The following is a 27,595-nucleotide window of genomic DNA, read 5'->3' on the forward strand; positions in this document are numbered from 1 at the left end:
CAAACCCAGCTACAAAACACTTGCTAAAATTGCAACTGAACAACAGAAAGCTATGGAACATATTCAAAAACTGTTAGACAAAAGCGATGACCTGTTACACGCTGAAATGACTCGATCTCAGTTCTTAATTGAAGACATGAAAAATCTTCATGTTAAGTATGAGGAACTTGAAAGTCGTCATGAAACGCTCTCAACAACTCATGAAAAGCTTTCCTATGATTATCTTCAAAGGAAGCAAGATCTTGAGAAATTGAAAGCGGCTCATGAAGATCTTCAAAAGGAAAATGAGTCGCTTCGCGCCAAACACATCAGTTCCGCTCAGGAAGGATTTGAACCACCATGTCTTAAATGCATTGAGCGTGACAATGCTACTTCTGTTGCTGGATGTTCTACTGCTGCTACTGTTGCAATATCTTCAACTGTTGATGTGGTAACTAACCCCTCTGCTAAGGATACCACTTCTATTGCTGATGAAAATGCTAGGTTGAAGACATTGCTTGAAACAGGGATGTACAAAAGTCTCAAAGGGCATCAGACACTATGTGATGTCCTCAAAAGGCAGATCCTGAACCGAAACCCTGGGAAAGAGGGTGCTGGGTTCGAAAGGAAAATGAATGTTGATGGCTCTTACTGGAAACTTGAGCAGTACCCCAAAACCACATGGGTTGCTGCAAAGGAACCTTCACTGGATCCATCCACCCTATCTGGCTTCACTTGTGCTAATCCCATTGTTATTGATGAATCCTTTGATGCAAACTATAGACTGTTTAAGAATCAGAATGGTGAAGTGTTTGCCAGGTATATTGGTACTAACTGCAGGAATGGGCCACCTATGAAGAAAGTCTGGGTGCCGAAAAAAGTGTCTGGAAAATCTTCCTGTGTATGTCGTCATGACACCACAAGTGAAGAAGACAAAACCCAGACACGGGCTTCATATGGTCCAAAGGCTTCATACAGACAGAGGACTCACCTGAGTCGCACTAACGCAAATGTTTTGCAGGGAAACCATACTCAGGCCTATGAATATGAGCGCGTTTCATCAAACCGCCATGTTCATAAGACCAAGAACTACTCTGCTTATTCTTATGAGTACTATTGTCCACCTGCAAGACTATTTGCTAGGGCTCCAAAGCCAAAGTTCTTAGATGCTGCACTTAGACTCATTGCTTCGAAGCCACCCTTGAAGATGTGGGTGGCTAAGAAAGCTTAACTTTTTTTTCAGGGAAGGGTCTCCAGCTGAAAATCAAATGCGTCTGAAGCTATTGCTGGGGACCTTAAACATCTTGTAGGGCGCAAGATCAAATGCCCAAATGGTCTTATTAGGTATTTTGTTCCTGAGTCGCTTGCTACTTGCCCTATCAGTCCTAACCTCGATCTAAGCTTTCATAATCCACTTGCTCGTCAAATGTTTATGCTTCACAATTCTCTTCGTGAAGCCTATCCCCCTAACTGCACTGTAGGGTATGACACCATCTGCTTCAGAATGGATTATTGATAGTGGATGTACTAATCACATGACTGGCAAGCGAAGTCTTCTCATGGACTCAACCTTACATCCATCAGACAAGAGTCACATCACATTTGCTGATACTGGTAAAAGCAAGGTATTGGGTCTAGGTAGAGTTGCAATCTCAAGGGATCAGCACATGGATAAAGTGATGCTTGTTGAATCCCTTGGTTTCAACTTAATGTCTGTCTCAATGCTTTGCGATTTAAACATGATTGTGATGTTTGGAAAATATCGTTGCCTTGTTCTAATGGAATCTAACAAGTCTCTAGTCTTTAAAGGGTATCGGAAAGATGATTTGTACATGGTAGATTTCTCAGCAGGACCACAGCTTTCCGTATGTCTTCTTGCAAAAGCTTCAGAATGCTGGCTCTGGCATCGGAGGCTAGGGCATGCTGGCATGAGGAACTTGCACACTCTTGCAAAGAAGAAGCATATCATAGGCATCGAGGGTGTCAAGTTCAAGAAGGATCACTTATGCGGTGCCTGCGAAGCTGGAAAGATGACGAGGGACAAGCATCCCTCGAAGACAATCATGACAACGACTCAACCCTTCGAGCTGCTACACATGGACCTCTTCGGTCCCACTCACTACTCAACTCTTACTACTACTGCTTGTCTTTATGGCTTCGTCATTGTTGATGATTATTCAAGATATACATGGGTGCATATAATCCTCTACAAGACTGAAGTGCAGGATGTCTTCAGACGCTTCGCCAATCGAGCCATGAACAACTATGGCGTCAAGATCAAGCACATCAGAAGTGACAATGGCACTGAATTCAAGAACACCGGCCTCGACACTTATCTTGATACTTTTGGCATCACTCATGAGTTCTCAGCTCCGTACACGCTGCAGTAGAATGGCATCGTGGAACGCAAGAACAGAGCACTCATTGAGATGGCCCGGACGATGCTCGATGAATACAAGACTCCAAGAAAGTTCTGGCCTAAAGCCATTGATACTACATACCATATCATCAACCGTGTTTATCTTCACAAGCTTCTGAACAAAACATCCTATGAGCTCCTCACTGGTAAGAAGCCAAATGTCAGTTACTTCAGAGTATTTGGTGCCAGGTGCTGGATCAAGGATCCACATCACACTTCAAAATTTGCACCGAAAGCACAGGAAGGTTTTATGCTTGGATACGGAAAGGATTCACACTCCTACAGAGTCTTCAACCTCTTTCACTATAAAGTGGTTAAAACTGTGGATGTGCGGTTCGATGAGACTAACGGCTCGCAAAGAGAGCACATGCCAAATGTGCTAGATGAAGTTCCATCTAGTGAATCCATCAAGCTTATGGGAACTGGAGAAATCATACCGTCTAAAGCACAGCCCGAAGAGGAACTCATCATCTCTGCACCTGATCAACCTGAAGACAATGCTCAGCCTGAAGACAATCCTTCTAACGATGACAATGATCAGCAAGAGCAAAATCTTCGTCCTGTTCATCCTCGTGTTGCAAATGAAGTACGGATTGAGAAAATAATTGATAGCATCAATGCACCTGGTCCACTCACTTGTTCAAGGGCAACACAACTAGTAAATTTCTGTGGACACTTCGCATTCGTCTCAATATCTGAACCCAAGAAAGTTGATGAAGCCTTCATGGAACCTGAATGGATTCAAGCTATGCAAGAAGAGCTTCAACAATTTGAACTGAATAATGTATGGGAATTGGTTAAGCGTCCTAATCCTCATAAGCACAATATCATAGGCACTAAATGGATATATCGCAACAAGCAAGATGAGCATGGTCAAGTTGTCAGAAACAAAGCTCGTCTCGTTGCTCAAGGATACACTCAAGTTGAAGGAATTGACTTCAATAAAACATTTGCTCCTGTGGCTAGGCTTGAAGCTATACGCATATTGCTGGCCTATGCAAATCATCATAACATTCTTCTGTATCAAATGGATGTGAAGAGCGCTTTTCTCAATGGCAAGATTGAAGAAGAAGTGTATGTTGCACAACCGCCTGGCTTTGAAGATCCAAAACATCCTGACATAGTTTATAAGCTCAACAAGGCACTGTATGGCCTCAAACAAGCCCCTCGTGCTTGGTATGACACACTCAAAGACTTCCTAAAGAGCAAATGCTTCAAACCTGGTTCCCTAGATCCCACACTCTTCACGAAGACATATGATGGTGAACTGTTTGTGTGCCAAATATATGTGGATGACATTATCTTCGGCTGCACTAATCAGAAATACAATGATGAGTTTGGATACATGATGCAAGAGCAATATCATATGTCCATGATGGGTGAGTTGAAGTTCTTCCTTGGTCTTCAAATACGATAGCAACACAATGGCATCTTCATATCTCAAGAGAAATACCTCAAAGATTACCTGAAGAAGTTTGGAATGCAAGACTGCAAAGGTTACACGACGCCAATGCGAGCTAAACACCATCTGGGTCCCGACGACAATGGTAAAGAGTTCGATCAAAAGGTATACCGCTCCATGATTGGTTCTTTGCTTTATTTATGTGCATCTAGGCCAGATATCATGCTTAGTGTTTGCATGTGTGCCCGATTCCAAGCGGCACCAAAGGAATCGCATCACTTAGCTGTGAAGCGAATTCTTCGATATTTGGCTCACACCCCAACACTAGGATTATGGTATCCAAAGGGCTCAGAGTTTTATCTAGTTGGATTCTCGGATGCTGATTATGCTGGTGACAAGGTGGATCGCAAGTCTACATCAGGCACATGTCACTTTCTGGGATGATCACTTGTATGTTGGTCTTCAAAGAAGCAGAACTGTGTATCTCTCTCCACTGCTGAATCTGAATACATTGCTGCTGGATCTTGCTGCGCTCAGCTTCTATGGATGAAGAAAACACTCAAAGACTATGGCATCATCTGAAGCAAGTGCCACTCTACTGCGACAACGAAAGCACCATCAAGATTGCTAACAACCCAGTTCAGCACTCGAAGACAAAGCACATTGAAATTCTTCATCACTTTCTCAGAGATCATGTCATGAAGGAAGATATTGATATCATACACGTCAACACTGAAGAGCAACTGGCAGATATCTTCACAAAGCCCTTGGATGAGAAAAGGTTTTGCAAGTTACGGTGTGAGCTAAATATCTTGGAATCCTCAAATGTCCTGTGATCAGGCACACATTCTAACACTTATGCATGTTGATGACTTAGATGTGCAACACACGAAGTAAAGTATATCTTCAATCAATGAAGACTTACATTCTGAGTGTGAATACATTAACGTGGAATTTGACTTCGGAGCGCCACGATAATTGTGCGCCGTGTCTGGGTCTAATACTTCCTATACGGTGGGTAACGCCACCACCAAATTCTTCCTTTATAAGTGTTTTTCTCATGGTGTTACATTTGCAAGTCTTCGCATTTTGTTTATCTTCAATGTTAACATGGCCTCATGTTCATCTTCAATGTACTGATTTGGTTTCTGTCCTCTACAACATTCACTTATACCTATGTCTTCACGTTGAATATTTTGAACTAAGTGAATGTGATCGGACCCTAACCTTTCTATGCTCCCGTCTCAAGTCTATCTATCCAAATCATATGCATTCTATTGAAATTGTCGAATGTCTTCGCTGTGTCCTTGTCAGCAGGAGATACAGAGACAAACATTAAATCCATTTTTAAATTCTCAATCCTTTTGCCTGAAACTCGGAGAAGTGGGAACGACCACCCGACAATCCAGGCATGCGTGGGAACATGGAACAACCTCCAATGTGTTGCATGATCGCCACGTGTCCTTCAGATGTGAACCGCCAGGGGCACCTGCGTAATAATGCGGTGTCGTCCCTGTCTCTATAAATACACGCCTCACCCTAGTCATTATATCTTCTTCCACTCTCGCACAAACCCTAGCGCCACCGCTAGCTCTCGACGACGCCGGCGACGAAGTGCTTAGCTGCCGCGACCTCACCGACGCCGTCCTCACGCCGGCCGCGGACATTGTCTTCTCCGCCGTCGCCGTAGGTGTCCTCCGTTGCCAAGTTAGGGCACGGAAGATCGAACTGCTCGTCCTCCTCTCCCACTCCGTCTAGCAGTTCCTCGTGTGGTAAATAAACCTCCTTTTACAGTCTTTTTGATCCGATAGATTCATCCTTTTCAACCACAAGTGGTTTCTGTTCCCACAAGTTGGATCTATCTCATTCTGCATCTCATAGCATGCCTAGTATGTTCACTTATGCTTCACAAAGTAGTTAGATTCCTCACTTGTACTTATTCGTGAATTCATACAAATCTGGAACCAACTCTCTACATATGAGTGAATGTCTTCGCACTATGAGGTTAATGTCTTCTAAACTGATTTATCTTCAAAATCTTCTGAGAATGCATATGACCTCTTCCCCTTCCCTCGCACCTCTAATGCTGTCAGAGGTACATGTCCGTGGGAGAATCCCTTGGTTCTCATAGTCTGCATTCATTTGCAGAGTTCTTACAGCATCATATAAATTCTCCTGAAGCCAATTCTTGTCTGACCAGTAGACGGAAGACTTTGATAGTGTTGAAGCCTTTAGTCTAAACTTCATGGCAACAGAAAAATCAGTCAGGAAGGGCGGCAGACAGCGCCGTGGAAACACTGCTAAGGACCTGCCACCGGATCTCTATGAGCTATACAAGTCAGATCCAGAAGAGACCTATGGAGAACGCAAGAACCGAATCCAATGGATTCGAAGACATTGGGCAGAGGAATGGTTCAAGTACAGATTCGTCACCGATGAATATGCTGAGAAGAGTTCCATCAAGGTCCCCTGGGGAGATATAATATACAAAGGTCTTCAGCCTAAGTCAAAGTCCGAAGCTATTACTCAGGGCTTCTACCCCTGCATGATTCGTGGACCTTAGCCTGCTAATGCCGACCCATCCTCTTTGTTATGGTGTCGAGAAGATGATCTCTTCAAGCGCAACTATCAGTTTGCAAAGAACTCGGCCAAGGAAACAAGAAGTCTTTGGGATTAGACTTCAACCCAAGCCCCTCTGCGCCACGTGCTGATGGCACACGCGAAGCTGAACCCAATCTGGTTGGGCCCTTCTACAACTTAGAAGGTCTCATCACTCACATAAAGGTTCAAGGGATAGACGTGGATCAACCTGTAGACGACGCTGATTCTGACGACGCGCCTGCACCACCGAAGCCTGTGAAGCAAATGAAACCCAAGGCTTCAAAGCCCTCATCTGCACCAAAGGTCTCACGGGTGAAGACTCTGGCCGCTGCACCTCCTGAAGCCAGTGTGCAGTCTAAAGATCTCTCACGCATCTCCAAGTCTGCCAAGTTGAAAAAGCCCATGCAACCCACTAGTCAAGCACTGACCCCTGCTGCTGTTTTGAGGAACGAGAATGACGCCATTGATCTGTCCAGCGACGACGATCTTGGTGATGACGCTCTTGAGCAATTGATAAAGATCAAGCAAGAGGCGGAAATCTTCAATGATCTTCGTCTCTTTGATGTGGAAATCTTAAACAAGTTTATTGATGAGTGGTTTGACAGCCCAGATGTCAGCTTTGATGATCTTTAGCTTCCAATTGGCCTCAGCGTCTCCTTCCACAGAGCCATTGCTCCTAAGCTGGCTCTAGCTCAGAAAATTGTTAAGCTGAAGCATAAGATTGATTATGAAAAGGCTCAATTCAAGAAGCACATGGCCAAGCTCAATGTTGAAGACATTCAAAACTTCAAGGTCATGATGCATGAGCTCAAGGAGGCATTCCACAAGAAATGAGAAGAAGCAAAAGGTTCTCGTGAGCGCATGAAGAATCTTGCTGCCAAATGTGTACAAGGCTACAATGAAGCTGAAAAGCGCAAGGCTTTGGGGCGACCAGGCATCGACCCCAGAATGGCTGCCAAGAAGAAGAAGAAGCCAGCTATGACTGAACCAGAAGCATCAAGGAAGGAAGAACCTCGTATTGTCTTCCCACCAGTATGACAGGCTCGAAGCCTAAGGTCCCCACAGTGGCTTCAGAATTCAAGAAAACTAGGGCAGCTGAAGCCGAAGCTAGAAAGTGCAAGACCAAAGCCACCACTGATGATGCTCCCCCAACCAAGAAAAGGAAAACAAAGAAGAGAGATCGGGCTGCTCCCACAAAGCCCCTTAATGTCGAGCCAATCTCAGTGGCTCTTCCTGCGTCTGAACATCGAGAGCGCCAGTTGATAGTTCATGAGCCTGCTTCCACAGAGGCTCCTGAAGCTGAAGACAATCCAGCTGTTGACCCCACCGCAACTGAAGACATTGGTCCTCACGACAATGTTGAAGATGATGAAGTCCTTCCTCAGATCGAGCACAATTTGGTATCATCGTCTGTGCTCACGCACAGCGAGCTCATCAGCATTGGTCGTCCTCTGATGCCAACTGCTCAGGATGCATCGTGGGCTGATCACCCACAACAACAAGACACCCCAAGTACTCCCCAACCACAAGTCACCTCACTAGTGCAGGATGACGCTGACTTTGAGGCCCAGCCAACTCCATCTCCACAGGCATCGCCAGTGTTACGCAGGCTTCACAAAGGACCAAGGCCCCAAGTCACTCTTCCGAGCATTCCAGAAGGAGAAGTGCACCACCGATCTGTTGCATGTCAAGTGTTTCCAGAAGCCACTCCAACTGTGAACGTCTCTGAGTCTGAAGCCAAAACGGCTGAAGATATTCCGGCTGCATCAGCCGATGAAGAAGAAGAACCACGTGATGAAGAAAGAATTGCTACACCACCAACCATTCCTGAAGCTGTTCTCGAGGAGAACATGTCCGGCCCTCCAGCTCCTGAAGTGAAGGTTACCAATACTGAGGCGGCCACCAACATCAACACTGAAGCCAATGACGTTGTCATGGCTAAAGCTAATGTGGCGCCTGAAGCTCATGTGGCCCCTGAAGCCAATGCTGCATCAGACGTAATCATTCCTCCTGAAGCTATTGTGCCAGTTGCAGCCCATGTCAATGAAAATGCCAATGCTCTTGTACCCCCTCCAAGACCTCATACTATTGAGCTGGCATTTGATCGTGGTCATCCTGTTATGGTCTGATGGCCCATTCTGGTTCCTCCACCTGCTGCGGGTCCACAATTTGACTATCATGTCGAGCACAGGCCTCAAGTCCAGAAGCCCAAGCCAAGACTTCCAAGATTCCCAGGCACTACAACCTCACCGGGGGTCTTCAATGTGAATGGCTTCATGGCACATAACACCTTCTTCAACAGCGCCAAGAACCCATACTCCAAACCTTGCATTTCATCGGATCGGTTCTGGAGCTATCAGCAGCGCAGCTACTATTCATGCGTCTTATACAATCAAGGGCACATATTTCCACATATGCGTCTCGACACTGAAGCTATAGCTGGCCTGCCCTGTCTAGAAAAAGCGTTGGATTGCTTCAGAGACACTGGACTCCTGCAATTTGTCACAGACAAGGAACACTGGAATGAAGAGCTTCTATTACAGTTTTATGCAACTCTTCACATTCGAGGCTACAACAGGGATCCAAAGACTTGGGTCCTTGAGTGGATGATAGGCAATGTCCATCATGAAGCCAAAGCTCTTGATATCATTGAGCTCATAGCCCTGCCCACTCCTGTGAATACTATGAACCAGGTTGTCAACAACACCAGAATGCTTTGGAGAGCATTTTTCAGAAGCCAGAACCCAACATGAGCCAAATGCTTAGCATGATGAAGCCTTTGCCTCATGACGCTGAATACCCATCTGAATTCTTTGTTGAAGACCTAGAGTATCTGCCTCGCACCATTTACCATATCATCAGAAAAACTCTATGGCATGTCAAAGGACATTCATCTGCAGCGAAGCTTGAAGGAGCAATGAAGACTTTGGTTTTCTATATCTTCTATGGCATCAGCTTCAATGCTCAAGACTTCTTCATCAGACAGTTGGCTGCATCTAGCTCCGACATTTTTAGTCTGAAGTTCTATGCTCCATGGGTAATGCGTCTTATCAAGCTTCACTTGGCCTTCAACTATCAGTCGTCTGCGCGCAATCATCTTGTATTCTTGCCAGAGGTTGATCTGTCTGTTGAAGCTATTTACCCAGAGCCTGCTAAGGATCCGATTTATCTTCACAATGTTGATCGTCAAAGCTTCACCCAGCCCATTGAAGAAGTTCAGGCAGTCTCTCGTGTTTATCCCTTGGCTGGTAACACACGTGCCCCTCGCGCTCAAACTGACGCCACTGAAAGCACCATTGCCCAAAGGCCTCGGAAGCGATCTCGTGTTCTCAATGACCGAGAGCTTCTCGTCGTGCTACATCAGAAACAGGATAAGCATCACAACTGGCTTAAGCATCAGATGCAAAGCCTCTTGGTGGACGTCAATCGCATTCGCAATCTTGCCACCAAGAATGCCTTTGTTACACATGAAACATGTCGGAGGTCTTGGAAGAGTTTGACATTGCTTAGTGCTGAAGCTGATCTGCAAGACGATGGCTTCACAGAAAGATTCAAGTTTGACTCAACTCCTCCAAGGAATGCTCACTTGCGTCGGACTCCCTCACTTGAAGACTCTGACTATTCATCCTCAGCTGCAACAGTGAATGCCAGAGTCATCGATGACCAAGATGATGCCACTTCACCTCCTCCAACTTCAGCGCGTGTCGACACTGCACTGAGTTCTTCTACACCACCGAACCTCAACGACGACCCTGCTGCTTTGCCTGCACCTCATGGGAACGAGTAGGCGCTCTATGTCTTCAAACCTTTTTGGTCCTTACTGACAAAAGGGGGAGAAGCATATGAGTTGATAGTCTTCAAGCGGGTCCATATGGGTAGTTGCTTTACTTTTTGCTACATTTTCCAAGTGCTTACAACTCTCGCTTTTGATACATCTGGTTCGTTTTTGAGTTGTAACACTTAAACTTGATGGTCGTCTGCTACCTTTTTCGACACTATGTGATGCGATGATAAATTCCGCATGTGCGACGATAAATTCCGCACGAAGTCATTTTGCAGACGTCCATTTTTCATTATGCATGTCATTATCTTCATTATATCATTACATGCATGATGAACTATCTTCATAAGTAGAAGAGGAGCTCCGCAAGTACAACCTGCCATTTGCATTTGCATTCAAAAGCAAAATACTTATATGCACATCTTCAGGGGGACCCTTCCTGCTACTTATGAAGACAATACTTAAATCCTTTACAATTTCACATACCTTTATCCCCGTTGAAAACTTCAACCAGTTTGTCATCAATCACCAAAAAGGGGGAGATTGTAAGTGCATCTAGTGCCACCCCTAGTTGGTTTTGGAGTATTGACGACAAACCTGGTTGAGGTACTAATGTGTTTGTGAGAATTGCAGGATAACACAGGTAGAAGTCCCTCATTGATTCGGTTTTCCTACCAGAGATGACCCCTAAAAATGTGTGAAGACATTGAAGTCAAAGGTGGTATGTGAAGACATTCACATTGAAGACTATGACAAGAGAAGACATCACATGAAGACTATGGAGCGCGAAGACTTAGTTGTTTCGTCGTTCTTTTTCTTCTTTGTTGAGTCATAGGAACCACCGTACTGTTAAGTGGGGTCCAAGTGAACCAGTCAGAATGACTGAAGTGATGCTTAACCAAAATCCTATGTCTTCGAGCGAAGACAATGAGAGCAAATCTTATCCTGAGCTGGATAAGTCAGCTTTGCTTGTAGCCCAAGTAAAGTTGTCGTGTGTGTTTGAAATCTGACCGTTGGAACACGTGTCAGTTCCTTAGTGACCTAGGGTCATTTTGGACAAATCAGGTCGGGTTGCCTAGTGGCTATAAATAGCCCACCCCCTACACCATAAATTGGTTGGCTGCTCAGAGTTAGTGTACGACTTTTGTCGTTTGAGAGCAACCCACCTCGAAGCCTTTGAGAGAGAATTCCTTGTGAGGACAAAGCCCTAAACACCCAGAGCCAAAGAGTGTTAGGCATCACTGAAGTCTTCCTGTCTGTGTGATCTGAAGACTTGTTATACTTGAGGACTGTGAATCCTCAAGCCAGTTAGGCGTCGCATTCTGAGCATCCAAGAGTCATTGTGGATCGCCGGTGAACGAAGTCTGTGAAGGTTTGGAAGTCTACCTTGAAGACTTACCAGAGTGATTGGGCGAGGACTAGGTGTCCTTAGCTCAAGGGGAATAAGGTGAAGACGCGGTCTTCTGAGTTGAATCTCAGCCTCCCTAACCAGACGTACAGTTGTCACAGCAACTGGAACTGGTCCAACAAATCATTGTCTTCAATGAGCCACTGGTTCTATCCTTCCCATCTCTTTATTTGCATATTGGTCCTTGTGAAGTCATTGCCTGTTTGCATTATCTATTTGTCTTACTGTGTGACTGCTTGTTCTGATTGGCTTCATACTATCTTCCATCCTGATCTATACTGCCTAGCTGCTATTAGTCTTTGTGCTTTCATTTCATTGAATACTTGACTATGGCTTGCTTAGGGTAGTCTACCTTCCGCTGCATGGTAATAGGTTTATTTCTATCATTTGTCTTCGAAACTTCCATGTTTTGAAGACTTTCATAAAAATCGCCTATTCACCCCCCTCTAGTCGATTACTAGCACTTTCAAGATCTTCTTGTTTGAGATTTACCCGTGTTTCTTTGCTTGTTTTCTTATGTATGCTATTGTTTGTTTGTGATAGAATACCCGAAGTGTGAAGCGTGCTACTACGAATCCCTAGGTTTTGCGGATCATCAGCAAGGCAAGTAACACTTTGATCTTACCTCTTTATCACCCAGTTTTTATGCATTAGTTCCAATCCTCAAACATTGCATGATTAGGATGTGATTAACATGTGGGTTGGGAAGTAGTTGACGAGGTAGAACCTATTGCCCTGTTATATTCAAACCCTTGGGAGTTACTTCTACGAATTGCTTATATTGCTATCCTATGCTCGTAGACGTGGTTTGGGTGAGTGAAATCCATGACAAATGTGAGATTGTTAATTAATGGTTCAACTTAAGGTGGCAACTTGAATACACATCTGGGTGGATTGTTTGTTGGGAACCTGGAGAATCCAGTGTTGTCCTAGGATATCCCGGAGTACCCGTGTGATAATCCTATGGCCAGCCACCCAGGCTCAAATGGAACTGAGATATTTTCATGCTAGAAACTTCCGTGTGTAGCCACAAGCTATTATGGGCTCTAGCATAGTTGAGTAAGTTGCGTGAAGCTCCCGAAGAGGTGGATCAGCAGGTAGAGGGATGTAGGTTGGCATGGTCTGCCCGGAGTAAGGGGTTAATGCTTCTGAACGACTGTGTCTCGGTCATCCGTTTCTCAAACACCCTGTAGTGCGAGAGATCCAACAGAGGAGATCGAGTCTTGTGGGGAAAAGTGCGCAAACCTCTGTAGAGTGTATAAACTAATCATGGTTAGCCGTGTCCCCGGTTATGGACATCTTGAGTATCTAGTACTTGGAGTATCCTAAGTATCTCATCACTATAAAATAATATTGTTGGGTTGTTAATTACTTTAATTGGGATTGAGTTGGAGGAACCTTCTAAATGATGTTTCAACTACCATGATAGTTAAAAAAATCTATTCCTTTGTCGTAGAGAAAAATTGGCTTTTCGCAAAACTGTAACCATAGAGCTTTCCACCAGCCAAATATGCATGTAGTGATAGTGTTATTCTGTTCTGCTCTACTGTGTTACTTTGCCAGCATATTCCATGTGATGACCCGTTTTCGGGCTGCAACGTATTATGTTGCAGACTTTTCAAATGAGGAGTAAGGTTCGTTAGGTCGTTGTCGTGCAGCTCAGCTATGCCGTTGGAGTTGATGTACTCACTTTATCTTCCAAGCCTTCCGCTGTTATCGTATTAGATGGCCTTAAGCCATATTTATTGTAATAAGTTCTCTTTTGAGACATTCGATGTAATAAGTGTGTGATTGCTACTCTGTTATAAATCCTCGAGTATTGTGTGTGTCAGAATTACCGACCCAGGGATGACACTGAAGCACAGAGACTTGACCGTTTGAGGTCGGGTCGCTATAAGATGGTATGAGAGCACACGCTGAGTGTAGGACACGACCACTAAGCTAAAGCCCTAGATCACTACTCTCTTCTCATTTTTGACTCCTCTCCATTTTATACTCTTTAGGATGGTGGACGCAAGGAACAAGTTTGCACAACCGGATGAAGAAGCACCTTTTGGACGACACTTGAAGGAAGTCACTAGGTACCTGAACATTGGAATACCAAGCTTCGCCGGGACTTACAACGCCACTCTACCAGAAGAGGAGCGATGGATGATTCAAGTTCAAGTTCCAGGAAGGAAATTCACGCCAGTCAGTAAGCCCACAGAGTTTTCCTTCGATGCACCAACCTGGAGTCTAGGAAAGAGTATGGTAGCTCACATCACCATGGGACGCATTGGAGAAGTTTATCATAAGGAGCTTAAGGATACTATCTATCATATTTGTGGGCGCCGAGATGAGCAATGGGAGATGATCATCACCAGGAAGGATAGATCAATTGTAGCTTTCATACAGGAGTTAAACCAACACATTCGTCGCCAGGAGAACCAGATGTGCGTAGGAATGATAGACCTGAAGAAGGCAATGACTAGGATCACGGAACTGGAGGAAGAACTCAAGGCTACACGTGAAGATTATGAGGAGGAAATCGTCGTACTAGTGGATAAGAATGCCGACCTAACAATGAAGCTAGGACTATTCCTGGGAGACCCCGCACCAGGAGGAGAAGACGAAGAACCCAAGGAGATTCGCCTGGAGGACTACATCATCATCAACGACACCGACTCGGACCCCGGCAATAGCGATGATGACTATGAAGACGAAGCTGGAGCAGACATCATGGAGTCTTCAACCGAAGAATATTTTTAGTAGACCACCACATCAGTAGTAGTATTCCACCATGTATATAGTATAGTCCGATCACTTTTGTAACAATAGTTAGATCAATTGTATGCCCTTGTTTGATTGATTGAGTGAAATGTTTGTGTTTGTCTCATGTGCAAATGGGTAGTGCTTTCTCATTAGACCTCATTCTATTCTAATCTCTCCCCTCTAAACCCATCAGATGCCTCCGAGACGTGACCCCGGATTTACCTTTCCACCGGAGCTCACTCAGTTGATCTAGTAACAGAATACCCTGATGCAGTTGTTAGTTCAGAACCAAGGCAACAACAATAACAACAACAACAATCCACCGCCAGCACCACTAGTTGACAACTTAGCCCCGCTTCCTGAGGTTGCAGCCGCCGGTGTTTTCCAGTAGCACCGAGCCGATAGTGGCAGATGATTGGCTCTGCAGGATTGGAAGGGAGTTAACCACTGCAGGATGTACCGATGCTGAGAAGGTGCGTTTTGACACACATCAGTTGGATGGACCAGCAGCCTCATGGTGGGAGAATTACACTGTCACCTACCCTATAGCCACGGTGACATGTGATCAGTTTCAGCAAGCTTTCCGTACAGCCCATGTCTCAACTGGAGCTATGAGTATGAAGAAGAGTGAGTTTCGCAACTTACGCTAGGGGAACCGTACCGTGGCTCAGTAGGTGGATGAGTTTAGCAAGTTATCCCGTTATGCCCCTGATGATGTGGCCACAGATGCCGCAAAGCAGGAGAAGTTTATGGAAGGGCTGAATGATGAGATGAGCATGCAGTTGATGGTGGCAACATTCAACAACTACCAGGAGTTGGTAGATAAAGCTCTCATGATTGAAGGGAAGCAGCAGCAGATTGAGAGCCGTAAGAGGAAGTATGGACAAGGAAGGTATAACACAGGAGCTCAGCAGAAGCCTCGCCTAACCCCGAACTCGGGAGGACTTGTTCATAACCATGGAGGCCACACCCATAATGGAGGAAGTAACCATAATCATACTGTCCCAAGGAATGGGAATGGGAATGGAGCAAGCAACAATCAGAACCGCTCCAATCCAGCCACACCCGCGAAGAGAGACCTAAGCCACGTTACTTGTTTCAAGTGCGGGAAGACTGGACACTATGCCACAGAGTGCCCTGAAGCGAAGAATGGAAACGGCAATGGGAGCGCTGGAAAGAAGCCCAATCCATTCAACAAAGGACAAGTGAACCACATTAACGTGGAGGAGGTTGAAGAGCAGCTAGACGCGATTATTGGTAAGTTTTTGGTTAAGTCTTTTACCGCCCTTGTTCTCTTTGATACTAGTGCATCTCATTCATACATATCAAGGGAATTCGTGGATAAGTTTAAACTACCAACCCAAACCCTTAGGACCCATCTATTAGTGAGTTCACCTGGAGCAGAGTATATGGCTAGTCGATGGTGCGACCAGATACCCTTAACCATTGGTAGCCATGTTTTTCCGTCCGACCTAATAATCTTAGAGTCACAAGGATTGGATGCGATATTAGGAATGGACTGGATGTCAAAGTATGGAGGAAGCACTAACTGTGTTAGTAAGTCAATTTGTCTCACCACCCCGGAGGGAAAAAGGATCAAGTATGTATCTAGGCATGCGCCAAGGAGTAGCCAATTAAATACCCTCACAGGAGTTGTTCAGGAGGAAGTGATTGTAGTCAAGGATTACCTGGATGTTTTTCCAGAGGAGTTACCAGGCATGCCACCGGATCGAGACATCGAGTTTTTGATAGTTATTGCCAGGCACCGGGCCTATATCGAAGAGACCATACTAGATGCCCTCAAATGATCTGGAGGAGATTAAGAAACAAATCAATGAGTTATTGGAGAAAGGTTACATTCGACGGAGCTCATCACCGTGGGGAGCCCCGGTGCTTTTGGTCGAGTAGAAGGATAAGTCCCTAAGCATGGTTGTTGATTATCGTGCGTTATATGAGGTGACGATCAAGAACAAATACCCACTGTCGATGATTAATGACTTGTTCGACTAGCTGCAAGGAGCTAAGGTGTTTTCAAAGATCGATCTGCGATCTGGATATCACCAGCTGAAGATACGAGATAAGGACATACCAAAGACAGCATTCACGACACGGTACGGGTTATATGAATATACGGTCATGTCGTTTGGACTGACTAACGCCCCTGCCTACTTCATGAGCATGATGAACAAAGTGTTCATGGAATATTTGGATAAGTTCATTGTGGTGTTCATTGATGATATAATGGTATACTCGAAGAACAAGGAGGAGCACGAAGAGCATTTGCGTTTAGTTCTCGAGAAACTCAGGGAACATCAGTTGTATGCCAAGTTCAGCAAATGCGAGTTTTGGCTGAAGGAAGTTGGATTCCTTAGACATGTTATATCAGGAGAAGGTGTAGCAGTAGATCCTACCAAGGTTCAGTCAGTCACTGAATGGTTGGAACCCACTTCAGTTAGCGAGATCCACAGTTTTCTTGGACTCGCAGGATACTATCGAAGATTCATTGAGAATTTTTCCAAAATTGCGAAGCCAATGACGGAGTTATTGAAGAAAGATACCAAATTTAAATGGACGGAAGAATGTGGAGCGAGTTTTCAGGAGTTAAAGAAATGTTTGACTACAGCCCCAGTGTTGATTCTGCCGTATATACGTAAGGAGTTTCAAGTGTATTGCGATGCCTCTCACCTAGGACTTGGAAGTGTGCTTATGTAGGACAGAAAAGTTGTTTCGTATGCCTCGCGACAACTGAAACCGCACGAGTTGAATTATGCCACGCATGATTTGGAGTTGGCTGCCGTAGTGCATGCGTTGAAGACCTGGAGACATTACCTTATTGGAAATCGTTGTGATGTGTACATGGATCATAAGAGTTTGAAGTACATTTTCACACAGAAGGAGCTGAATCTTAGGCAGAGGAGATGGTTGGAGCTTATAAAGGATTATGACGTGAAGCTTCACTATCATCCAGGCAAGGCTAATGTCGTAGCAGACGCCTTGAGTCGGAAGAGTTATGCCAATACCCTAGTGAGCACGGGATTGCCGAAGGAGTTAGCAGATGATCTCAGGGAACTTCGATTGGAGACTGTTCCTAGAGGTTTTGTGGCAACAATGGAGGTACAGTCTACATTGTTAGGAAAGATTCGAGAAGCTCAGAAGGATGACAAAGAGATTGCCGAGATAAAAGAAAGAATGAGCGAAGGAAAGGCCAAAGGTTTTCATGACGATGAGCACGACACCTTATGGTTCGAGGACCGCGTTTATGTGCCCAATAACGCAGAGATCAGGAGGTTAATACTTCAGGAGGCTCATGACTCACCATACTCGATACACCCCAGAAACACCAAGATGTATTTGGATTTGAAGGAGCGTTTCTGGTGGACTGGTATGAAGAAGGATATTGCCGAGTATGTAGCCGTATGTGATGTATGTCAGAGAGTGAAGGCTGAGCACCAAAAGCCAGTAGGATTGTTACAGCCTATGCCGATACCCGAATGGAAGTGGGATAAACTTGGCATGGATTTTATCACCGGATTACCCAGGACCAAATCAAGATATGATTCTATAAGGGTAGTAGTGGATCGCTTGACCAAAGTAGCTCACTTTATCCCAGTGAAAACCACCTATACAAGTGCAAAGTTGGACAAAATATATATGACCAGGATCGTATGTCTGCATGGAGTTCCAAGGACCATCATATCAGATAGAGGGACATAGTTTACTTCAAAGTTTTGGCATCAACTGCACCAAACTTTGGGGACAAGGTTGGAGTTCAGTACAGCATTCCACCCGCAGACGGATGGACAGACCGAGAGAGTCAACCAGATTCTGGAGGATATATTGAGAGCCTGTGCGCTAGATTATGGATCTAGTTGGGACGGCAATTTGCCCTATGCGGAGTTCTCATACAACAATAGCTACCAAACCAGTTTGAAAATGGCACCGTTCGAAGCCCTGTATGGACGAAGGTGCAGAACACCGTTGATGTGGGATGAAGTCGGAGACCGACAGTTGTTTGGACCAGATCTGATCAAAGAGTCTGAAGAGAAAGTTAAGTTGATCAGAGATAGACTGAAGATAGCTCAGTTCAGGCAAAAGAGTTATGCAGATTCGAAACGCAAGGAAATAACCTATGAAGTTGGAGACAGAGCATATCTGCGAGTGTCACCCCTATGAGGAGTGAAACATTTTGGAGTTAAGGTAAAGTTAGCCTCGAGATTTGTAGGACAGTATCGAATTTTGGAACGTATGGGAGAAGTTGCCTACAAGTTGGAGTTACCTGAAGGACTGTCAGGAGTTCATGATGTATTTCATGTTTCACAGCTGAAGAAGTGTCATGCTGAGATGGCCGATATACCGTTAAGAGATACAGTACCCTTGGAGGCGATTCAGTTGGACAGTGATTTGACCTATGAGGAGAAGTCAGTCAGGATACTCGAATTTGCCAGACGAGTCACCCCCAACAAGGTTATTAAGTTTTGCAAAGTTCAGTGGAGCCACCATACCGAGGATGAAGCCACCTGGGAACGAGAGGATGATCTTCGCAAAGACCACCCACACCTATTCTCTAGTCAACCCGAATCTCGAGGGCAAGATACATCTTAAGGGGGGTAGGTTTGTAACATCCCAAATTTTCAATTTGAAATGTTATACATAGATCATTCATGCATACCATATTTTATTGCATTTCGTTTCGCGATCCTCGAAATCCTAAGCAACTCAAGGACCCTCAGAGAGAGTTGGGGATTTCCCTGTTTTCATATTTGGGTTTTACCAAATATCGAAACGAGGATTTTTGGTTTTAATTATTTTTCTCTCTGAAAATATTTCATGTTAAAATATATGAGAGGAGATAATATGACTTCTCCAAAATAAGTGAAATATTGGAGGGAAAATATTAAAATCAAACATTTGATTTCTTTCGGAGTTTATTGTTATTTTATTTGAATTAGAAAATTTACACGTTTTTCAAAGTTGCATTTTAGGGCCAAGAAAATGTTCATCCTGTTCTAAATATTTTATTTAGACGGAGAAAATTTGTTTTGGCATTTTTAGATTTTTATTTTATTTTCTAGGATTTTTTTAGTTTCGGCGGAATTATTTAAAAAAACACGCAATGCCCGACTGGGCCGAAGCCCAACCAAGCCGGCCTGCTTCCCCGCCGTCGTCTCCGAGCGGGAGACCGCGCCGCCGCCACCGCCAAACCGGAGTTCGGCCGGGACTCGGTTTCCCCCGCGCCTTGCCCCCTCCTCCAAGTCGCCTCCCGTCTCTTATAAGCCGCCCCGACCCCCCTAGAGCCCCGAGCCACCCCGCCGCCGCAAGCCGCCAACCCCGCCGTCGCAAGCCGCGCCGTCACCGCTCGCTGCCGCGCCGCCACCCCGCGCTACCCCGCCGCTCGCCAGAGCCGCCCGCCGCGTCGGACCTCGCCGGAGGTATAGCGCCGTTCGTTTAAAAAAACGATTCGGTTTTTTTAGAAACCCTAGTTTTTTGATAGATCGGTTCGCTGGTTTTTTCGGTTTAGTTACTTTGCGCACGTTCGTCCGTATGTTTGTTTTAACGAACAGAGTTCACTCGTTAGCCACACACAATGAACGCTCGTTCGTTAGCCTGTTCGTCAGTTTTCTTTTTCTCGGATTTTCCGCGATTATTTTCAATCGCGATTTCTGATCCGATTTTCGTTTTAGTTTATCTTTTCGCCCGTTTGTCGGAATCATGCGATTCAAGCTCCTAGAGTTCCGTCTCGAAACCCACTTTCCGTTTAACCAACTTGAACAAGCTTTTGCTACTGTAAAATTTAACCTTAGTCCAAATTAGCAAATAGATATTGTTTCTTTCGTAGTTTGAGTTTCATTGCTCCGTTTGATTTGATTCTTTTCGCAAACCGGAGTTCTTCGGTTGAACTTTCTGGTTAGATCTTCTTGTTTGAGATTTACCTGTGTTTCTTTGCTTGTTTGCTTATGTATGCTATTGTTTGTTTGTGATAGAACACCCAGAGTGCGAAGCATGCTACTACGAATCCCTAGGTTTTGCGGATCATCAGCAAGGCAAGTAACACTTTGATCTTACCTCTTTATCATGCTAGAAACTTCCGTGTGCAGCCACAAGCTATTATGGGCTCTAGCATAGTTGAGTAAGTTGCGTGAAGCTCCCGAAGAGGTGGATCAGCAGGTAGAGGGATGTAGGTTGGTATGGTCTGCCCGGAGTAAGGGGTTAATGCTTCTGAAAGACTGTGTCTCGGTCATCCATTTCTCAAACACCCTGTAGTGCGAGAAATCCAACGGAGGAGATCGAGTCTTGTGGGGAAAAGTGTGCAAACCTCTGCAGAGTGTATAAACTAATCTTGGTTAGCCATGTCCCCGGTTATGGACATCTTGAGTATCTAGTACTTGGAGTATCCTAAGTATCTCAACACTCTAAAATAATATTGTTGGGTTGTTAATTACTTTAATTGGGATTGAGTTGGAGGAACGTTCTCAATGATTTTTCAACTACCATGATAGTTAAATAAAATAAATTCCTTTATCGTAGGGAAAAATTGGCTTTTCGCAAAACTGTAACCATAGAGCTTTCCACCGGCCAAATATGCATGTAGTGATAGTGTTATTCTGTTCTGCTCTACTATGTTACTTTGCCAGCATATTCCATGTCATGACCCGTTTTCGGGCTGCAACGTATTATGTTGCAGACTTTTCATACGAGGAGTAAGGTTCGTTAGGTCGTTGTCGTGCAGCTCAGCTATGCCGTTGGAGTTGATGGACTCACTTTATCTTCCAAGCCTTCCGCTGTTATCATATTAGATGGCCTTAAGCCATATTTATTGTAATAAGTTCTCTTGTGAGACATTCGATGTAATAAGTGTGTGATTGCTACTCTGTTATAAATTCTCGAGTACTGTGTGTGTCAGCATTACCGATCCGGGGATGACACTGAAGCACAGAGACTTGACCGTTTGAGGTCGGGTCGCTACACTATTCAACCAATCTCATTAATAAGGAGCTCCGAAAAGAGGATTAACCCCACACATGATGTGAAGAAGAAAAAGAAAAGACGGAGAAGCAACGGTAAAAAGGTATCTCTCCCAAATGATGTTGCTCCTATTACTCCTTGTGGTGATGATAATTGCTATACTATCGGTGCTATCCATAATATTAATGATGAGAGTGATTATGCTTATATTATGAAAAGGTCCAAGCTTGGGGATGCCATGTTTGATGAAGATGATGTTTTTGAGAATGTATTATGAAAAGGTCCAAGCTTGGGAATGCCATGTTCGGGAAGCTATGTTGAATGAAGATGATATTTGTAGTCTCCCAAGTTTTGATATGCAAATTTATTATGATGATAGCATGCCTCCTACTTATGATGATTATATTGATGAAAGTGGGTTTGGAAGAGTGTCAACTTTAGGAAGTAATGATCCCACTATTTTGGAGCATGTTGAATCTTATTATGATAATTATGAAAGTGGATTTGGAGAGGTCATGACTTTATTTAGTGATGATTCCACTATCTTGGAAGAGGTTTCAATCGATTATGATGAGAACAAAGTTGCTATTTATGATAATTATTGTGACGATACATATGCTATAAAAAGTAGTGATGATTATATTTTATAAAACTTGTCATGATTATGATTACCATTTTTATGAAGATAACTCTTTTAATGTGGAAACAATTTATAGTATTTGAGTCTCTTATTACGATACTCCCACTATTTCGATTGAGAAGAATTTTGCTTATGTGGAGAGTAGTAAATTTTCTATGCTTGTGGATCATGAAAAGAATGCTCTATGCGATGGTTATATTGTTGAATTCATTCATGATGCTACTGAAAATTATTATGAGGAAGGAATATATGCTTGTAGGAATTGCAATAATATTAAGTTTCCTCTCTATGTGCTTAAAATTTTGAAGTTATGCTTGTTTTACCTTCCTATGCAAGTTGATTCTTGTTCCCATAAGTTGTTTGCCCACAAAATCCCTATGCATAGGAAGTGGGTTAGACTTAAATGTGCTAGTCATATTCTTCCTGATGCTCTCTTTATGTTTCAATTCTTATCTTTTATGTGAGTATCATTGAAATCATCATGCCTAGCTAGGGGTGTTAAACGTTAGCGCTTGTTGGGAGGCAACCAATTTTATTTTTGTTCCCTGCTTTTTGTTCCTGTTTAGTAATAAATAAATCATCTATCCTCTGTTATGATTGTGTTTTTATGTTTTAATTAGTGTTTGTGCCAAGTAAAGACTTTAGGTTCTTCTTGGGTGATTGTTATTTGATCTTGCTGTAAAAAAACAGAAAGTATGCGCTCACGAGAATAATTTTTATTTTTTACCGGAGAGCGGTAAAATACCAATTCCACTTGCAATAGATTAATAAACAAATTGCCTAGGACTTCCTAATTTCTCAGGATTTTTGGAGTTACATAAGTATTCAGAACCTACAGACTACTACAGCCTGTTCTGTTTTTGACAGATTCTGTTTTCTATGTGTTGTTTGCTTATTTTGATGAATCTATGAGTAGTATCGGAGGGTATGAACCATATAGAAGTTGGAATACAGTAGATATTACACCAATATGAATTTAGAATGAGTTCACAACCGTACCTAAGTGGTGATTTATTTTCTTATACTAAAGGAGCTTACGAGTTTTCTGTAAAGTTTTGTGTTGTGAAGTTTTCAAGTTTTGAGTAAAGATTCGATGGACTATGGAATAAGGAGTGGCAAGAGCCTAAGCTTGGGGATGCCCAAGGCACCCCAAGGTAATATTCAAGGACAACCAAGATCCTAAGCTTGGGGATGCCCCGGAAGGCATCCCCTCTTTCGTCTTCGTCTATCGGTAACTTTACTTGGAGCTATATTTTTATTCACCACATGATATGTGTTTTGCTTGGAGCGTCATTTTATTTTATTTAGTTTTGCTTGCTGTTTGAATAATATCCCAAGATCCGAAATTATTAAATGTTAGAGAGTATTCATATAGTTGCATAATTATTCGACTACTCATTGATCTTCACTTATATCTTTTGGAGTAGTTTGTCATTTGCTCTAGTGCTTCACTTATATCATTTTAGAGCACGGCGGTGGTTTTATTTTGAAGAAATAGATGAACTCTCATGCTTCACTTATATTATTTTGAGAGTCTTTAGAACAGCATGGTAATTTTCTTTGGTTATGAAACTAGTCCTAATATGATGGGCATCCAAGATGGGTATAATAAAAACTTTCATATAAAGTGCGTTGAATACTATGAGAAGTTTGATACTTGATGATTGTTTTGAGATATGAAGATGGTGATATTAGAGTCATGCTAGTTGAGTAGTTGTGAATTTGAGAGATACTTGTGTTAAAGTTTGTGATTCCCATAACATGCACGTATGGTGAACCGTTATGTGATGAAGTCGGAGCATGATTTATTTATTGATTGTCTTCCTTATGAGTGGCGGTCGGGGACGAGCGATGGTCTTTTCCTACCAATCTATCCCCCTAGGAGCATGCACGTAGTACTTTGTTTCGATAACTAATAGTTTTTTGCAATAAGTATGTGAGTTCTTTATGACTAATGTTGAGTCTACGCACTCTCACCCTTCCACCATTGCTAGCCTCTTTAGTATCACGCAACTTTTGCCAGTACATAAACCCACCATATACCTTCCTGAAAACAGCCACCATACCTACCTATTATGGCATTTCCATAGCCATTCTGAGATATATTGCCATGCAACTTTCCATCGTTCCGTTATTATGACATGCTTCATCATTGTCATATTGCTTGCATGATCATGTAGTTGACATTGTATTTGTGGCAAAGCCATCGTTCATAATTCTTCATACATGTCACTCATGCATCATTGCACATCCCAGTACACCACCGGAGGCATTCACATAGAGTCATATTTTGTTCTAAGTATTGAGTTGTAATTCTTGAGTTGTAAGTAAATAAAGTGTGATGATCATCATCATTAGAGCATTGTCTCAAGTGAGGAAAGGATGATGGAGACTATGATTCCCCCACAAGTCGGGATGAGACTCCGGACGAAAAAAAGAAAAAAAGAGAAAGGCCATAAAAAAGGAAGGCCCAAAATATATAATGAAAAGAGAGAAGGGACAATGTTACTATCCTTTTTTCACACTTGTGCTTCAAAGTAGCACCATGTTCTTCATATAGAGAGTCTCCTATGATATCACTTTCATATACTAGTGGGAATTTTTCATTATAGAACTTGGCTTGTATATTCCAATGATGGGCTTCCTCAAAATGCCCTAGGTCTTCGTGAGCAAGCAAGTTGGATGCACAACCACTTAGTTTCTTTTGTTGAGCTTTCATATACTTATAGCTCTAGTGCATCCGTTGCATGGCAATCCCTACTCACTCACATTGATATCTATTGATGGGCATCTCCATAGCCCGTTGATACGCCTAGTTGATGTGAGACTATCTTCTCCCTTTTTTGTCTTCCCCACAACCACCATTCTATTCCACCATAGTGCTATATCCATGGCTCACGCTCATATATTGCGTGAAGATTGAAAAGGTTTGAGAACACAAAAAGTATGAAACAGTTGCTTGGCTTGTCATCGAGGTTGTGCATGATTTAAATATTTTGTGTGGTGAAGATAAAGCATAGCCAGACTATATGATTTTGTAGGGATAACTTTCTTTGACCATGTTATTTTGAGAAGACACGATTGCTTTGTTAGTATGCTTGAAAGTATTATTATTTTTATGTCAATATTAAACTTTTGTCTTGAATCTTATGGGGAATATTCTTGCCACAATAAAGAAAATTACATGGATAAATATGTTAGGTAGCATTTCATATTAAAAAATCTGTTCTACTCGAGGACGAGCAGGAATTAAGCTTGAGGATGCTGATACGTCTCTAACGTATCTATAATTTTTGATTGTTCCATGCTATTATATTATCAATTTTGGATGTTTTATATGCATTAATATGCTATTTTATATGTTTTTGGGACTAACCTATTAACCTAGAGCCCAGTGCCAGTTTCTGTTTTTCCTTGTTTTAGAGTATCACAGAAAAGGAAAATCAAACGGAGTCCAATTGACCTGAAACTTCACGGAACTTATTTTTGGACCAGAAAAAGCCCACGGAGTATCGGAGATGGACTAGAAGAGTCCCGGGCTGCCCACGAGGGTGGGGGCGCGCCCACCCCCCCTGGGCGTGCCCCTGCCTCGTCGATAGCTCGGAGATCTATCGACGTACTTCTTCCTCCTATATATATCCATGTACCCTAAAAACTTCGAAGAAAACAATAGATCGGGAGTTCCGCCGCCAGAAGCCTCCATAGCCATCGAAAACCAATCTAGACCCGTTCTGGCACCCTGCCGGAGGGGGAATCCCTCTCCGGTGTCCATCTTCATCATCTCGGTGCTCTCCATGACGAGGAGGGAGTAGTTCTCCCTCGGGGCTGAGGGTATGTACCAGTAGCTATGTGTTTGATCTCTCTCTTTCTCTCTCGTGTTCTTGAGGTGATACGATCTTGATGTATCACGAGCTGTGCTATTATAGTTGGATGTTATGATGTTTCTCCCCCTCTACTCTCTTGTAATGAATTGAGTTTTCCCTTTGAAGTTGTCTTATCGGATTGAGTCTTTAAGGATTTGAGAACACTTGATTTATGTCTTGCACGTGCTTATCTGTGGTGACAATGGGATATCATGTGATCCACTTGATGTATGTTTTGGTGATCAACTTGCGAGTCCGTGACCACGTGAAGTTATGCATAGGGGTTGGCACACGTTTTCTTCTTGACTCCCAGGTAGAAACTTTGGGGCACTCTTTGAAGTTCTTTGTGTTGGTTGAATAGATGAATCTGAGATTGTGTGATGCATATCGTATAATCATACCCACAGATACTTGAGGTGACATTGGAGTATCTAGGTGACATTAGGGTTTTGGTTGATTTGTGTCTTAAGGTGTTATTCTAGTACGAACTTTATGATAGATTGAACGGAAAGAATAGCTTCATGTTATTTTACTACAGACTCTTGAATAGATCGATCAGAAAGTATAACTTTGAGGTGGTTCCGTACCCTACAATAATCTCTTCGTTTGTTCTCCTCTATTAGTGACTTTGGAGTGACTCTTTGTTGCACGTTAAGGGATAGTTATATGATGCAATTATGTTATTATTGTTGAGAGAACTTGCACTAGTGAAAGTATGAACCCTAGGCCTTGTTTCAACACATTGCAATACCGTTTATGCTCACTTTTACCACTCTTTACCTTGCCGTTTTTATATTTTCAGATTACAAAAACCATTATCTACTATCCATATTGCCCTTGTACCACCATCTCTTCGCCGAACTAGTGCACCTATACAATTTACCATTGTATTGGGTGTGTTGGGGACACAAGAGACTCTTTGTTATTTGGTTGCAGGGTTGTTTGAGAGAGACCATCTTCATCCTACGCCTCCCACGGATTGATAAACTTTAGGTCATCCACTTGAGGGAAATTTGCTACTGTCCTACAAACCTCTGCACTTGGAGGCCCAACAACGTCTACAAGAAGAAGGTTGTGTAGTAGACATCACCATGCTATACTATCGGGCCGCGATCACTCGGGAGGTGATCACGAATATATACTATATACTTTATACATGATACATGTGGTGACTAAAGTCGAGTCGGCTCGTAGAGTACCCGCGAGTGATTCACGGATCGGGGGCTGAAAGGACCTTTGTCCCGACGGCCCTCTGAGTGGATCTTTGTGGCGGAGCGACAGGGCAGGTTGAGACCGCATAGGAGAGAGGTGGCCCTGGCCCTGGCCGGCGTTCGCGGTTACTTCTAAATAACATGCTTAACGAGATCTTGGTATTTGATCTGAGTCTGGCCACTGGCCTATACGCACTAACCAACTACACGGGAACAGTTATGGGCACTCGACGTCGTGGTATCAGCCGAAGCCTTCTTGACGTCAGCTACTGGGCGACGCGCATCGGGTTGGACTGGAATGCCTGCTCTTGTATAAGGGAGGCTAGGTCTGCTCACCGACAGCGTTTGCAACATGCAGGTGTGCAATGGGCGATGGGCCCAGACCCCCTGCGCCATAGGATTTAGACCGGCGTGCTGACCTCTTTATTGTGTCTAGGTGGGGCTGCGACGTGTTGATCTTTCAAGGTCGGGCATGACCCAGGAAAGTGTGTCCGGACAAAGGGGATCGAGCGTGTTGGGAAATGTGGTGCACCCCTAGAGGGAAGTTTATCTATTCGAATAGCCGTGTCCCTCGGTA

This window comes from Triticum urartu, chromosome 5A (assembly GCF_056163025.1).
Source record: "Triticum urartu cultivar PI428250 chromosome 5A, HENAU_Tu73, whole genome shotgun sequence".
Taxonomy (NCBI): Eukaryota; Viridiplantae; Streptophyta; class Magnoliopsida; order Poales; family Poaceae; genus Triticum; species Triticum urartu.